The sequence below is a fragment of the Pteropus alecto genome, unplaced genomic scaffold (assembly GCF_000325575.1).
Source record: "Pteropus alecto unplaced genomic scaffold, ASM32557v1 scaffold76, whole genome shotgun sequence".
NCBI lineage: Eukaryota > Metazoa > Chordata > Mammalia > Chiroptera > Pteropodidae > Pteropus > Pteropus alecto.
In genome coordinates this window covers 7,792,443-7,809,040 of record NW_006443138.1, presented here as the reverse complement: position 1 = coordinate 7,809,040, position 16,598 = coordinate 7,792,443, and the positions used below count along the sequence as shown (strand labels likewise).

The 16,598-nt window shown below is 38.3% G+C and overlaps 1 pseudogene; it reads left to right on the top strand.

Annotated features, from left to right (window-relative positions):
- The first annotated feature begins 3,743 nt into the window (after nucleotides 1-3,743).
- Nucleotides 3,744-3,862, top strand: LOC112472561 (annotated as a pseudogene).
- The last annotated feature ends 12,736 nt before the right edge of the window (nucleotides 3,863-16,598 follow it).

Sequence of the window (16,598 nt, the reverse complement as noted above, 5' to 3'; positions counted from 1 at the left end):
TGTCTATCTGCAAAGAATAACACATCAGCAATAAATAAAGGGATAAATAAACTGGGACAGAAGAGAAATAAAATGAAGGATCCTGCTTTGGTGGAATACTGTGAGGAGAAGACAATAGGGAAATAAGCTTAAAGGTGAGAGCTAGAATCCAAAGGAACTATTGGGAATCTTAGATCTCTTGCAGTAGCAGAGAATTTTGAAATTTATCCCAAGAGAAAGACATTCCAAGTCCTGTTTAAGTGCTACAGAATGGTACTGCATGTTTAATCTCTAGGATGGTCATTAAAATTGTGACATTTAGACAGTGCTTTTTACTTTTAAAAAGCCTTGATGTAAGAAACATCCAAACCTGTAGAGAATTTTAATGAGTTTATTTGAGCCAAACTGACGACATATGCTGGGGAGCAAGATATGAAATGCTCCAGAAAATCACAGTTTTGCAGCTTCTTTTATGCATTTGAAATTAAGAAGGGAACTTAATGAAGATTACGTGGAGGAGAGAGAAAGGCAGGGATTGGAATACAGGGTATTTAGCAAGATGGCGTGCTTTCTTGAGGGTGGTTGCAGCTTATTACAAAGGTATGTTAACCTACATGCACAAAAACAAAGGACAGGGCTTGCTTAGGGCAAAGATAAGTTGTTTGCTAATGAAGTTATTTGCCTGGGACATGACTACCCACCACAACCTTCACAGTTAGGAATTTATGATTGGATCATCTTGTGAGGTTACTTTCCACAAAACTCCCCTTTTTTTTTTGGTCCACAAAAGCATTCAAGACTATCCTCTTATTGAGTGCCATCAACTGTCATATAATACAGATTACTGAATGTCCTCACTTTATAAATAAGGAAGTAGAGGCAAGGTAGTGCCCAATATTTACTAGAAGAGGAACAACAGTTAATGCACATTAAGAACTGTATACTAAACACTCCGTATGTATCATCTAATTTAGTTCTTCACACACCCTGGTGATTAGATTTATATGGAGATAAGGAAACAGCTTAAAGAGACAAAGTAATTTGCCCAAGGCCATACAGTGCCAAGGTTCAGCTTCCAATCTGAATCCTTCTGACTTCAAAATGTGACCACATAATCTCTACTCTAGTGTATCTCAGAGTTTGGTCCCCAGTCAGCAGTACAGGCATCACCTGGGACCTCGTTAGAAATGAGGATTCTCAGACCCACACCCCCCAGTCCCATTGAATCTGAAACTCTGAAGATGGGGCCCAGTAATCTGTTTTAACAAATGCCCCAGATGATTCACATGCATGATATTTTGCATGGAGTTTGGGGAGGCTCTCTGCTTTGTAGCTTCTCATCAGTCAAATCTAACTCTTCCAGAAGAAACTCTGTCAAACCCGATTTGACCAAGAGGAATAGTAATGTGTAATATTTTGGGGCTCTAGCACATAACAAGCACTTAAGAAATGTTAGGTACTGTTATGATTGTGTGCCAGGTACTATCCTAAACTGCTTTACCTACATTATCTCACTTAAACCTCTCAAAATTCAATAAGGCAAGGACAATAAGGATTCCCATTCTACGGCTGAATAAACTGAGGCACAGAGAGAATATCTTACTCTAGTTCACATAGTTAGCAAATGTCAGTGCTTTACTTCGAACATCGACAGTGTAATTCTAGAGCCTGAGTTCTTAATCACTTCCTTGTGTATCATGGGTTGGAGAAAAGGTTGATTAAGCTATACAGCTTAAATTAAAGTCAACTTTGGCCTTCCAGATTTCAATTCAGTTTTGCAGGCTCACATATATGCTTCAAATCACTTCCTGCCCCGCTTACCCTATAGACTCTTACTAAAAGTCCCATTTGTCCAATAGTCCTGATAGTGGACTTCACATCTTTTCAGACTACATGTGATAACACAGTTGCCTACTCTAAATCCAATCCCATCTGTTCCTTCTGGGTCCCAGGAGCATGCTGCTAAACAATCCTCAAGGTAATAGGAAATTCTTGGGGCAAAGGATGGTGATCGTCCCATGAAGAACTGGTGTGTCAACTCAAAACAAGAAACATAAAGAAAGAGAAGTAGCTACAAAGAGGAATCCACAAGTAGGGCAGAAGTAAGGAATCTTCAGAAGGCAGCTCCCAACCCTCAGACATTCTATAAATGTCAAGCCCAAACGACTGCTGAGCCATTGGGGGAAAGGAGGAGAAAGAAAAACAGGGCTCTGCAACATTGTTCAGAGCAAGCAAGACAAAGAAAAGAAGCATTACCTAGGCTGTGAAAAACGAGAAAAAATAAAGGGCAGGAGGCCAGGATTTTAAAGGCGCCATGCCACTGTGTCCCCTAAACCCCAGCCGTGAGCAAGGAGGATGTGATGAAATGCTCACTCATCACTTCCACTTGAGTGAAAACAGCACCCATACATCAGTGTGGGGCCCAGCAGGAAGTAGACGGCATACTCAAACATGGTGATAAGCAGAGCTTAACAAAGGGACCATTGGCCAAGAAATGAGCCGTCTTCCTGGCTCCACCGGAATTTCCCTGGGCCAGTCCTCTCCAAGCAGCTCCCCATTGGCTTCAGCACTCCAAGCTATGCACGCACTCTGCCACGCAATATGGCACAAGGGTTGTGGGTGGAGTAGTAAGTGTTAGACCCACTTAAAAGTTATGTGACTTTATTAAGTCTCAAGGACCAGTTGCTTTTTCCACCCACACCTCCTTAACAGGAAGTTATCATCTGTCTCTCAAAGTGTTGCTGTTTCTATTAACCTTCTAGATAGCCAACCATTTCCTATATCACTGTCCTGACTGAGCTCAGGTTTCACCATCACGGCCAAACCCAGAAGTCTGCATGATCTCCGTGCCTCCATCAGGCACTCTAGTACCCACTCCACATTACCACCAGAGCGATTTATCTAAAATACAAACTTGACTGTGGTCCTTCTGAAATTGACCAGTGACTCCCGATTATCTACAAGGTGCAGTCCAGGCTTCTCAGTAGCCATAAAAGGCCTTTCAAGACTTGGCCTATGACTTCCTCCCTAGCTTTAGCAGTAGCTACTCCTCTCCTTGCAATTTATGCTTCACTGTTTCAAACCATTTGTGGTTTCTAGATTTTATACTCCTGCTTTGTACATTTTTGCCCCTTTATATTCCTTTTTCTCTCCCCTAAAATAGTTCTTATCTCTTCTCTGACAACCAAGACCGATCATAGAGAGGGCAGGAAGGTTAGTCATTAGCCCAGGCCTCACACTCACAAAGCATTGTAAATATAGCGCTTTGATTTATCTACAAATAAACATAGAGTCACAGAGATGCAGACAGGAATGAGAAAGACATGCTTCATATAACTTTAAGCTCAGGCCCCTTATTGGATCAATCTACCTCTAATATATTATAAGGAAAAAAGTTTTAAATAAATTCTTTATTTTGTGAATTAATTTTATAACCCTATTTAGATTTTTTTAAATTTAAAGTTTAGTTTTTACTATACCAAAAGCCTTTTTAAAAAAAGACATATAGATGTCAAATTAGAATGTACACCTGAAAATTATATACTCGTATTAACCAATGTTACCCCAATAAACTTTATTGGGGTAACATTGGTTAATACGAGTATATAATAAACTTAAAAATTTTTAAGTTTATTATATTAATAAACTTAAGTTTATTTAAGTTTATTAAGTTTATTATATTAATAAAGTTTATTATATTATTATATACTTGTATTAATAATACAAGTATATAATAAACTTAAAAATTTTTTTTTAAAAAAACGGTCTACGGCCATGCTACTCTGAACAAGCTTGATCCCATCTGATCTCGGAAGCTAAGCAGGGTCGGGCCTGGTTAGTATTTGGATGGGAGACCACCTAGAAAGACCAGGTGCTATAGGTATAAAAAATAAAAACTAAGGGATTGTAAGCTGACAAGGTCCTTGCAATCTGTAAGGTCAACCAAGAGTTGCCTCGCCTAAAAAAAAAAAAAAGGCAATGACCTTCCTTAACATATAAGACTGCTGCTGACCAGGTCCCTAACTTGTCTCCCCAAACTCCCCTCCTCCCTGTCATTACTTCTGTATGTATAGAGAAATTTTTCATTGCCCATGGCATATTATGTTGAAATTATTTGTTGTTTTCCCTACTAGACTGTGAGCTCCTTTAACAGGTTCCCCAAGCCGCCAAGCAAACAAATTTGAGATTGATTCTAGATATGATGATAATAATAATACAGTAATATCTAATACCAACAGACAAAGTTCCTGGCACCATTCATTATTCTAACATATTTTAATTGACTCAATCCTCCCCAGAACACAATCCTCATCTCAAAAACTGTGAAAGGAGAAACAGACTGAAGAGGTCACAGTCAGTAAATGACAGAGCCAGGATGCATCCCCAATCTAGCCTCAGAGCAGGTGTGCTCAAGCACTCTACCTGTGGTTTTCACCTTCAGTGTGTATCAGAATCACCTGCAGGGCTTACCATTGAAACCAAGGGTCATTATGACTTTGATTAAATTTAGCTTTAAATCCTAGTGCGTGCTCTCTCTCTCTCTCTCATATATATGTAAACACACATGTGCACGCACGCACACACACACACACACACACACACACACACACACACACACACACCCCAGCAACTCCCAAGGCACCAGAACATAGAAGCCTGGAACTCAGACCAATCGGCTCCCAGCATGACCCAAACTCCTAACCCACCATGTCTTGTGATTTTGCCTCATATAATCTGTAATTTGCATGCCATCAAGGGGTTTGGGCTTTTGAGAGTTACCTTCCCATTCTTCTGGGTGGTACCATTCATAGTAACATAGTCAATATTTCCCCACTACAATTCTCAGTGTTTAGTGCTTGGCTCTGCTAGGGCCAGGTGGACAAAGTCTTTCAGTTCTGTAATATTATTAAAGCGCAGATTGCCAGGCCTCATCCACAGAGTCTCTAAATCAGTAGATTTATACTATGCTCTGGTATTATGAAAAATAATGAACCAAAAAAATTTAAGTTATTTTATTAAATTCTTTGATGATTGAATTGAATAGATATCCATATTTCAGAAAATAAGTTCACATCTTTTTATTTTAGTTTTTATTTATTTTATTTTTTGGGGGGGTGGTACATGTCTATTTTTTTTTAATTGATTTATTTTTTTATGGTGACGTTAGTTAATGAAATCCGGTAAGTTTCAGCTGTACATTTTAACAGTAAGGCATATATATATTTAGATTGTGTGTTCACCTCCTATAGTTAGATTTCTTGCTGTCACCACATTTTTGACCCATTTTACCCCATCTACTTCCCCCCACCCCTTTCCCCCATACCCTCTGTTAACCACTAGTCTATTGTCCACGTTCATGGGTCTCTGTTTGCCTGTTTGTTTGTTGCTTTTAGGTTTATATCCCACATATAAGTGATATGTGATTTTCAACTTTTTCTCTCTGCCTTATTTCACTTAGCATGATTATCTCAAGGGCCATCCATGTTGTTGCAAATGGCAGTATTTCATCTCTTCTTATAGCTAAGTAATATTCCATTGTATATATGTACCACAGTTTCTTTTATTGTAGGACCAATCATTTATTGTAGGACGTTTCAGTTGCTTCCATGTTCTGGCCACCGTGAATAATGCTGCTAGGAAAATCGGTGTGCAAATATCTTTTTAGATATGAGTTTAAATTTGCACCTTTTTACAAGAAGTCAGCTTTAAAGAGGACTTTGTAAAGACTAGTTCTCATTTGTAACTGGTCTTTTCTCTGGAAGGGCAGAGTATGACAGATCTGGGTTCAAAAGTCCCCTCTGACAAGCTCTGTATTAGCACCTACTTTGCAGTGAGGAAATGCATCCAGTGGAGTAAATAACCGGCTGAAGTTGCTGAGCCAGCATATAACCCCTCCAGAACAGCTTCCTAAGAACAGGCTGAGCTCAGGGCAAAACAGCCCCTGATCGACTTCTCTGATTACACCCTCACCAGCTTCCCCCACATCCCCACACCCAGTTTTTTCTAGCCTGTTTGTTCCCCTCTGTAAGAGAACCAACCTTTGCCGCCTGACCTTTGAGACGCTTACAGATCGCAAGGTTGGAGCATTCTCGCCTCGCAATGGTCCCCTTATCCCCATTAGTCATCTCTCCCCTCCCCGTTTACAATAATCCTTTCAAATAAAGTCTCTCCTTACCTAATCTGAATTTATTTTGTATTTGCCACTACTTTGGGTTTGCCTGGAAATGCATGTGATTTCTCACCTACATGGAATCCTAGATATACACTTAGGCACAATCCAAAAACAGCATATTCAAACAATAACTGATTCCCCTGAATTATAATTAACAAAAGCTTTGAAGTACTCACTTTTACAACTTGTGACTTACTAGGATGTGATGGCATCATAGCTTGTAATGAAAAGCCAGAGTAGATGCCCACAGAGCAAGCTCCTCTGGGGGTACACATTAGAAATGCTGGTTAAATGAACTGAGCACTCATAAATCTCTGAAGAGTGATGCAGCTTTCTGGAGTGGATTATACAAAAATCTCTCTAGGTTAAAAGAGGATTTTAAAGCTGATCTTTTCTAAGCAGTATTGGGATGCTTGAATATGCTCTGTATCAACCTTGTCTTCACCAAGTGGTTGGTGAATATTGGGAAACTCAGCTCCCCATTCCACATTCAAATATCTCTGATAGAAAGCACTTCCTTTTGCTGAGGTAAATATGCTCTGCCTACGTCTTCCATCCATAGGTTCATTTATAATGTCCTCCAGACTATGACCTTATTTGGAAACAGGGTTGCTGCAGACATAATTAGCTTAAAATAGGTCATACTAGAGTAGGGTGGGCCTCTAATCCAATAAGACCACTGTCCTTATAAAAAGGGGAAATTTGGACACAGATATTCTCATAGGGAGAACACCATGTGAACACAAAGGCAGAAATCAAAGTGATGCATCTACAAGCCACGGAGCATTAAAGATTGCTGGCAAACCACCAAAAGCTAGGGAAGAAGCATGAAACAGATTCTTCCTCACAGCCCTCGGAAGGAACCGACTCTGCCAACACCTTGGTATTATACTTCTACCTCCAGAACAGTACAGCAATAAATTCCTATTGTGTAAGCCACCCAGTTTATGGTACTTTGTGTAAGCCACCCAGTTTATGGTACTTTGTGTAAGCCACCCAGTTTATGGTACTTTGTGTAAGCCACCCAGTTTTATGGTACTTTGTTATGGCAGCCTGGCAAAGTAATGCAGATTGTTATTAAAGATAATAATAATGATAGAGGCTAATATTTATTAAGGCCTTACTTTGTCCAAGAATTCTTCCTCAGGGCAATGCTATGAAGTAGGTATTGCTTTTATATTCATTATATTATTATTTCCATTAAGTAGACAGAATTATGGGCCCCTCCAAATGTCCATATCCTAATCTTTGAAATCTGTGACTATGAATATGTCAGATTACATGACTAAAGGGAATCAAGGTTACACATGGAATTAAAGCTGTGAATCAGACGACTCTGAGATGAAGAGATTATCCTGGATTATTTGGGTGGGCCCAATGTAATCACAAGAGTTCTTATAAACTGAATAAGAAGGCAGGAGAAAAAGGACCAGATAGCAGTGCGAGAAGAATTTGGTCTAATGTTTTGTTTTTGGAGATAGAAGAAAAGGGCCATTACCCAATGAATGCAGGTGGCTTCCAGAAGCTGAAAAATGGAAAGAAATGGATTCTTTCCTAGAGCTTCAAGAAGGAATGCTGCCCTGCTGACATCTTGATTTTAGCCCAGGGAGACCTATGTTGAAATCTGACCTCCAGAACTGTAAGATGATAAATTTAGGTTGTTTTAAGCCAATGAATTCATGACAATTTGTTAAAATAGCAATGAGAAACTAATATATCCTATTTTACAGATAAAGGATCTAAGTTTAGAGAGTTTATATAATTTGTCCGAGGTCATTCAACTAATAAGTGATTAAGCCAACACTGGAAGTCAAGCCTCTATAGCATAGAGCCCCTATCTCTATCTACCATAATAATTTGTAAAACAAGTTCTAGTCTCTCTTCCACGTGACAGCTTTTCAATATTTGTAGTTGGTATTATGTCCTCCTTTAGTCTCCCCTAGAAAAAGTATAGTTTCTTTAACCAGTTCTCAGAAGACAGTTTCTGGTCCCCTAACCATCCTCAAAAACATGGCAGCCAAGCTAAACATAGTTCTAGTAAGGCTCCAACATCGCCTTTGTGTATTTCAATACATCTTTTGCCAAAATGGGATTTTGTAACTCATAAAATTTAACCAATATTTTTTGAGTTTTAAAAAAACGAGGTGATAGTTTTCTTACACTGACGAACTGGCTGTGAACTTAATGTTCCTACAAAATGAGTCATTTGAATTGGAACATTAATTTATTGGAGCAGCCGGGTCCACATCTCTCTGAGAAAAGTGCCATTGCTCTGTCCCTACACAGATCATCTCAAAAAGTCCTGACACTCGGCTGTGGTAGTAATAGCTCAGGCTTTCTTCTTGCTCTCCCGCCCTAGCTCTCAGATCCTAGATGTAATAAAGCCCCTTTGGAAGAATGAGAGTCCACCGGCCACCACCCCTATCCTGCTCACCTATCCTAACCACCCAGAGAGATAAATTGTTGCCTGAAACAGATTCAATGGGACCACATGCTCTGTGTTAGAGATAAGGCCTTTATTAGAAATGGTAGGTAAGAGATTTCATCTTCAAGTTTGAAACAATCCACGAGGTTAATAAGAACTGCTAGTAAATCATGAGGAAGAAAGCAGAGATAGAGGAAACATACGCAGCTCTCACAGCGATGTTTTGCTATTGGCCCAAGAGAGCTAAATGTTAACTTTTCTGAACCAGTTGTTAAATACAGCCATTATTAAAAAGTAAATTATATATACTTAGAATTTCATGAAGTATATTAAACAGAGGTACTAAATAATGAAAACTTATCACTTTCTAATTATTTTACCACATTTTACTATTATCTCTGCCCTGGAGGTTATTTTTATCTATATCCATATGGTTGAAATACCATACAATGGTGTACTACTGTGCATCTCTTTCCAACTCCGAGTTCAAGGATGTCACACTAATAGCTTACAATCGAACAATGTGGTAGATCTACACCACAGAAATCATCAAATGTTATGAATGAGGGCACCGCTCTCATTCTGGCTAGGTGTCAAACATTTACCAACACACTTCTCATCAGTAAACCTCTCTACCTCACACCCCCAAACACACTCAAATACTGCACTCCACTTGCCTCATCAAAGCATAAAGTTATTGGCCTCGTCATTTCAGCCAATAATAATAACGGACAAAGTAAACATCTCTGTAGGGTTCCCCCCTCACCCCACTTTAAGCTTTTTTTTTTTTTTCCGGCTTGGAAGATTTTATTCACACATTTATACTTCATCTGTTTCCTCTTTAAATTTCAGAGTAGATTTGAATTTTATAATAACAAGGAGTTGGCATTTAAGATATGCTGTTTTGGAAAGGAGAATTTTAGGAACCAAGGCAGATACTGCAGTGTTTTTGGTGTCTCTTGGTCTCTGATGTATGAGACAGTATGGAAAACCTTCCTGGACATTCCCTTTCCTAAATTATCTTTTATGTCCATGGTTCTGGAACCCCATCAATAAAGATACACCAAGGTTTCCTCTAAACTCCCAATTTCATTCACCTTACAACTTAAGTTTCCCTTATTTAGTCACGACCCCATCCAAAATGTTTTTGAGAGGCTGTGATTTTTGTTCATTTGTTTGGGGAAAGCGGCAGGAAAGAAAATCTTCCCAATTATCAGGGGCAAAGTATTTTTCACTTTTCCTTGTTAAAGTCGAATGTCACTGAACAGAGGCCCTCTCTTCAGTCAGTCCTCCCCAAGAAAAAGTCACCTTAAGATGGCTAAGGAGGACAAATGTAAATAATCGAATTCTTCATTCAGCTTCTTGGTGGGACTGAAGGGGAATGGAGTGAAAACCTTGAAAGGGAGGCAGAGAGGGAGCAGATGGTCCCTGCTAATCACACCAGACAGGAAACCAGTGATGACCCATGAAATGGAACTCTGAATTCAGAGACAATTAATCTGGAGTTGGCAGATGGCTTGGAGGTCCAGGTAAGGAGGAATTGGGGAGTTCAGGGATATAATATAGCTAACAGTCATTGAATACTTATATTGTGCCAGGAACTCTATTAAACATTAAGCGTTTTGCATATGTTATCTTTCCGTACATTATCTTACCAGTTACCATAACTAAAAGGCCCCCCAGAAGAGTAAATACTCTTCTCAAAGTGTCTTTACACACTTCCAAAAAGAGAGATTTAGACGATCTGGTTAATAATAGTAAATAAGCTTTAAAGAAACCAAATACTGCTTTATGGCTCCAACAAGATAAATTTTGTTGGAGATCCCAGAAAAAGCTGTTGGGAAAACAAAGCTGAGTTTATTAAATTCATAAGAGCAAGGGAGATTGTCTTGGTAGTCTCTGAAAAAGAAAAAGAAAGGAAAGAGTATAGGATTTGGGGATTTGAACTCAAGTGTTTTAAGGCTGTTCTTTTAAGGAACAGAAATTATTGGGACGGAGCCAAGTTCGTAAGACAATAGTTGAAGACTGATGAAGCAATGAGGTGAGGGTCTTGAGATAAATCTTGATTAACTGTTGTCCTTAGTAAGTGAGCGACAATAGTTGAAGACTGATGAAGCAATGAGGTGAGAGGGTCTTGAGATAAATCTTGATTAACTGTCGTCTCCCCCAACTCCCTAATTTTAGAATAAATCCCTGGCATTTTGTAATAAATTCTTTGAATCTCTCCAAAGGTTCGGCCCTCAGGGCATTATGGAAACAGGATGCTTAGGAGTTGACTGTCCTCATGACCAAGTAAGTTGTTTCCTTTAACCTTCCTGTCATTCCATTTTTGTATGGCATTCTACCTCCTTAAGAAATGTTAAAACACTTGAGAGTTTCTTAATCTTTTGGTCACCTTTTTTTTGTTGTTTTATTTCCTGCAGAGATTAAGATCCTTAGTTATTTCTAAAACATGCTCCACCTCTTGCCATTGATATTAATGCTCTTATATATAGTTAGTTGAGAAGTCCTGGTGCATACAATGAATTCAGCCTTCTGGGTGACTTTGGCTCCAGTAAAAGGATCATTATTCTAGGAGTGAGTTGAGATCTATTTTGACATATCCAGCCTGATAATTTCCTGTTTTTGTCTTAAGGTATAACCTATCTACAAACAAGGTTAATTTTGAATTTTCTAGAGGAGTTTCTAATATATTTTTAAAAGACTGGGAACTAACTGCCTGCAATAGCTATGAGACCCAGGCACCCTCTTAATTGACTCCTTAATTGTCTGAATTACTGGCCCGGGAAAGTTCTGAATGACTTTTAGTCTGCCCAAAGTGAAGGATTTACCTCCTTGGGATATTGTCCTAAATGATATAATTTGTTTTGACAAAAGCATAACATTTCTTCTAACCTAAAGTTCTTTCTAAGTTAAAACTGTTAAGAAGATAGATCAAATTGAGAGAGTTCATTCAGTTTTAGAAACTAATAAGAGGTCATCCAAATATTGGATAAGACTAGAATTTCAGGGAAACTTAAGTTCCACAGGTCCTAGTCAGGGACTTGTGAAAAAAAAGTAAGAGGGTACCTCATTAAATTACTGAAGAATAACTGTCAACGCATATTATTGATTTTCTCAGGTAAGTACAGCAAGGTTAACTATTTCTATCTAACCTAGGAACTACTAAAGAAAGCATAGCACAGATGTATGAGTCTAGAATATATAACCCTACAATAAAATAGTATTTGGGTTTAGTATCACAGAGAAGTAAGAAATGGCTATTTTACTTATTACCCTGAGGTCCTGAACAAATCTGCATTCTTACCCATTGTTACGTGGGTACTTGGTTTCCCCTCATAGTGTCTTTATAATTCACTGACTGTTTTTTCTTTCTTTAGTTTACGAACTAGCACAATTGTTTCCCAATATTTTTTCTGTTAACGACATCTACATGCATCTTAATCAATAGTTTCCCTCCATTGTTACTTCTAGTGGTTTTATTATAAGGACATGAGTTTGAGTCTTAGGTTTCTAGGATACTTTCAAAAATTTCCCTGAGGTGGTAAATACCTGGCAATGGGGCTATTTCCAATTTTAGTCTTTGTTTGAGTGTTAAATCCCCTATTTCTGACATCATTATTAACAAAAAGTGAGGAAAGAGCAAGAATCACATAAGTTTCCATATCTACTCTTGAAAGCGATCTAAAGTTATTGAAAAGCCTATTCTGAAGTGAACGTTTTTAGGAAGACTCTTTGTACCAATTAAAAAATGCAGACAATTGGCTTTGCTCATGTTGTGTTCCAAGGTGCCTATCAAATGAACAAGTGTGTTCTTATTGAGAGTTTCCCATTTTAATCCTGCTGGACTCCTGCTTCTGATGTTTATTCCACTGTAACCCTAACCCATGCACTTACCTTTCTAAGAGGCAAATTTCACCAAGAATAATTTAGAATTAGAGCTAAGCCTCTTCTTAATTTTTGACTTTCAGAAATTGTATGAGATAATATATATTTGTTGTTTTAAGTTGCTAAATTTGGGGATAATTTGAAACAAATACAGTGACTTTTCTACTGTTCACTTATTTAAAGGGTAGCATAGGATATTTAAATACAAAAACATTAGCCTATCTTTATTATAAATTTTCATTTTAAGGCCAAAATTACAATATGTATTTGTTTATTCATTAATTTTATACTTTTTCCAAGGTTAACTATGTCCTGGATATACAATAAAGAGTTTTAATGCATACAGAAAGCACTGAATAAGAGTGGAGGGTTATTATTATATGTTTTTTGTCATTATGTGTAAAAAGATGTTTCTTGTCTCATAAGGTGAGGAGATAAGGAAGAATAAGTGGATTAACAACCATACAACACATGATAAAATTTTATAATGCATGCTAAATTCTTAAAATAATAGAGGTATGGATAAATTGCTATGGAATAACAGAGGAGGAAGTGATTAATTTTGCAGGTAGAATGAAGGCAGGAGGTCAGGCCTTAAAGGTAAAGTAGAATTTCCCAAGACAGGAAAGGGTATGGGAAACAATGCATACAGAGGATCTGGGGAACATTCATTCATTTATCCATCCAATAAATATTTATTTAGCATTTTAATGAGTCGAGCACTGTGCTAGTCGTGAAAAATAGTTTCACCAACATTGTTCTACCTTCAAGGATATTATCATCTAATAGGAGAGATAAATAGATATGTTTATGGACAAGGAAACAAACAAATATATAAATATAAGCAGCAATAGGTAGCACAAAGAGAAAAAGCAGGATAAAGTAGAAGAGGGTGACAGGAGAAAGCTATTTATACAGGATGGGTTAGGAAGGCCTCTAGAGAGAGTCAATATTTAAGTTCAGACCTAATGGATAAGAAAAAACAGATATACACATATGGTGAGAAGAGAGGCCAAGCTGTAGGACAGGACCACATATGCACAGGCTCTGAGATGAGCACAGTCCATCCAGACTGCAGGGCATGTGACAGGAATGTTGAGCTATTGGAAAAGGCTGTCAAATTCTTTGATATCGTTCATCATTTTTCAAGACAAACTATCTGAGCCAGGTAAATGGTTCCCCGTCTATGTTGTCTGATAATATTTTGTCCCATTACTTATTCTGTCACTGCATTTTCTGCCCATCACTAAGGTTGAGTCGGAGGCCTAAGGATGCATCAGAGCTATTGCAATATACATCCAGAACATGGAACAGATAAGGACGGGAGATCACAGATCTGGGAATCACCATCTGAGATCACCGAATGAGATCATTTAGAGATAGTCAATGTAAATTATATCCCTGTCATAACACAGATCTAATATATGTGGCTTTAGCATTGTAGCCAGGCAGCCGATATCCCTGTCATAACACAGATCTAATATATGTGGCATTGTAGCCAGGCAGCCAGCAGTGAAGAAACAGATGTTGCAGGCTGGAAAGCTGGAGAACTTTGTTATGCTTTGACTTACTTTTAGGTAAAACTGTCACTAGCAGCAACTTGGAAGGCAGGCCTGTAGCAACAGGGAAAGTGGGTAGAAGAAACCAGAGCGATGATGTGCATTGACTGCCTTTTGTTGATTTTTGGTCAGGTACTATGAAAAATAGTTGAAGTGAGATAAGAAGAACTAGTTTACAAGTAGATAATATAACTTTGGTATAAGATCTTTACCTGTGTCTTGTAGCTCAACTGCTTCTGTACTCCAAACAGCAGGAGATTATTACGCAGAGTCTTTCTCAAATTACTCAGCTATAAAAAAAAATAAAATCTTACCATTTATGACAACATGGATAGACCTAGAGGGTATTATGCTAAGTGAATTAAGTCAAACAGAAAAACAAACACCACATGATTTCATTTATATGTGGAATCCAAAAAACAAGCAAAACAGAAACAGACTCATACATAACAGAGAACAAATTGGTGGTCGCCAGATTGGAGGGGAGTTGGGGAGATGGGTCAAAAGAGTGAGGGAATTAAGAGGTAAAAATTGGCAGTTATTAAAATAGTCATGGGGATGTGAAGTACAGTGTGGGGAATATAGTTATTAACCTTGTGATAACTAAGTATGATGGCAGATGGGTACTAGAATTTATCAGGGTGATCACTTCATAAACTATACCAATGTCTAATCACTATGTTACACACCTGAAACTAATATAATATTGTATGTCAACTGTTATTGAAAAGTAATTTTATTATTTTATTTTTAACTTATTTATTTTTAATACTTTAATGTCGCCACATATTTGACCCCTTTTATCCCATCTACCTCCCTCATCCCCCCTCCTCCCTAACCTCTGGTAACCACTAATTTATAGTCCATGTCCATGAGTCTCTATTTGTTTGTCCAGTTTGTTTGTTGCTTTTAGGTTTATATCTCACATATAAGTGACATCATGTCATTTTCAACTTTTTCTGTCTGGCTTATTTTGCTTAGCATGATTATCTCGAGGTCCATCTGAAAAGTAACTTTTTAAATAAAGAGTCTCCATTAAGTATCACTGACCAGACAAGATCAAATAAAGATATTGCATTCCCACTTAAACTTATTGTTCCAGAAGGCTTCAAAGTGGCTGCTGTTACATTGAGGAATGGGGGTATGGGCCAAGCACAGAGACAAATAAGCAAGACGATGCTGGCTTAAGAACTGTAAGAATAGTCTTTTGGCTGTGGTTACTTTCATATGAACTAACTGAAAGCAAATAGAGCAGAAATCAATTGTGTTTTTGATGAAATTTTATCACCAATGTTGTGAGCACTCCTTACTCAGAGGTGCTACCTAACCCAAAATTTGATTTGGATGTCGATACTAATAACCACACACACATCAAGAGGGTACGAAAAGGTTTATTATTCACATAATGAGACTTTCTGGGAACAGCAAGGCGAGTCCCCAGACTTGACTGGCTTGGCTTTTATTGTTCTTAGGGTGTGAGTTTGGGGTGAGTGTTCCTGTGTGTGGGCCAGATGTTGTGTGATTTGATCTTCCCACATGGGCCAAAGAAGGAGGCACCCAGGCTTTCTAATCAGCTTGCCTGTCCAGATGTGGAGCTTAGGGGGAAAGGGGAATGAAGAGGCTTGAAAGCTGTCAGCAGTCAAATATCAAAAATGGAGTCAGCCTCTTTATCACGGCCAGATAAACTATAATCCTGGCCTAGAAAAGCCTGTTTGTTCAGTCTCTAAGGAAATCTAAGTCTACGAATCTGCATCAACAGGCAGAGGTCTGCAAAAGCTGTGATGCCTCCCAAAAGTTGTAGATGTGGCTTTGAGCTTGATGAACAAGAATTTCCTAGAAGTCAAACCAGGGACCACAGAAGAAAATGGAGAAGAGTTTCTCCCCGACAGCAGATTCAAGGTTTAATCAAGGATCTTATTTCCTGCCAAGGCAAGGGATCTTTGTCAGCCCTGCTCAGATTTTCATCATGGCATGGGCCATTGATGGCTATACATCATTCTTTCCTTTCACTATAGCATTCATTCTCCCCTTTTTCCTTTTTGTAACAGATCCCTTACCCTGGAGTCTTAGTAGAACACATGGAACAACATATGTTCATGTAGCTGGACATAACATGTCCCAGACTTCCTTGAAGGTGAGTATAGCTATGTAGTAAATAGCTATGAATGGACTATGAGCATAAGTGATGACTTGAAACTTCCTTAAAAGGAAATAGCTTGCTTCCAATGTCCTTTTCTTATATAAGCACACGGTGGATGTGCTTCTCTGAACCAGTTTTGACCACTACCCTTGGTAACAAGAGAACAAGGTAGATGAATCCTGGGGCCCTTGATCACCTTGTGAAACAGAGCTGCCCTCGCTGTCCTAGACTTCTTAACTACCTCTGGATAGCTATGTAAGGAAGAACCAAACTTCTGTCTTACGTGAGTGATCATATTTTGGAGGTGCCTAACACTTATACAAAAAATATAATTAAAATATTAAGAAGTTAAGCTTCTTTCCTTTTTATGATCCTAAAAATGTCTTCTCCTTATTCCTTTAGATTTTATCTTTAATGACAAGGATAACTAAAAAG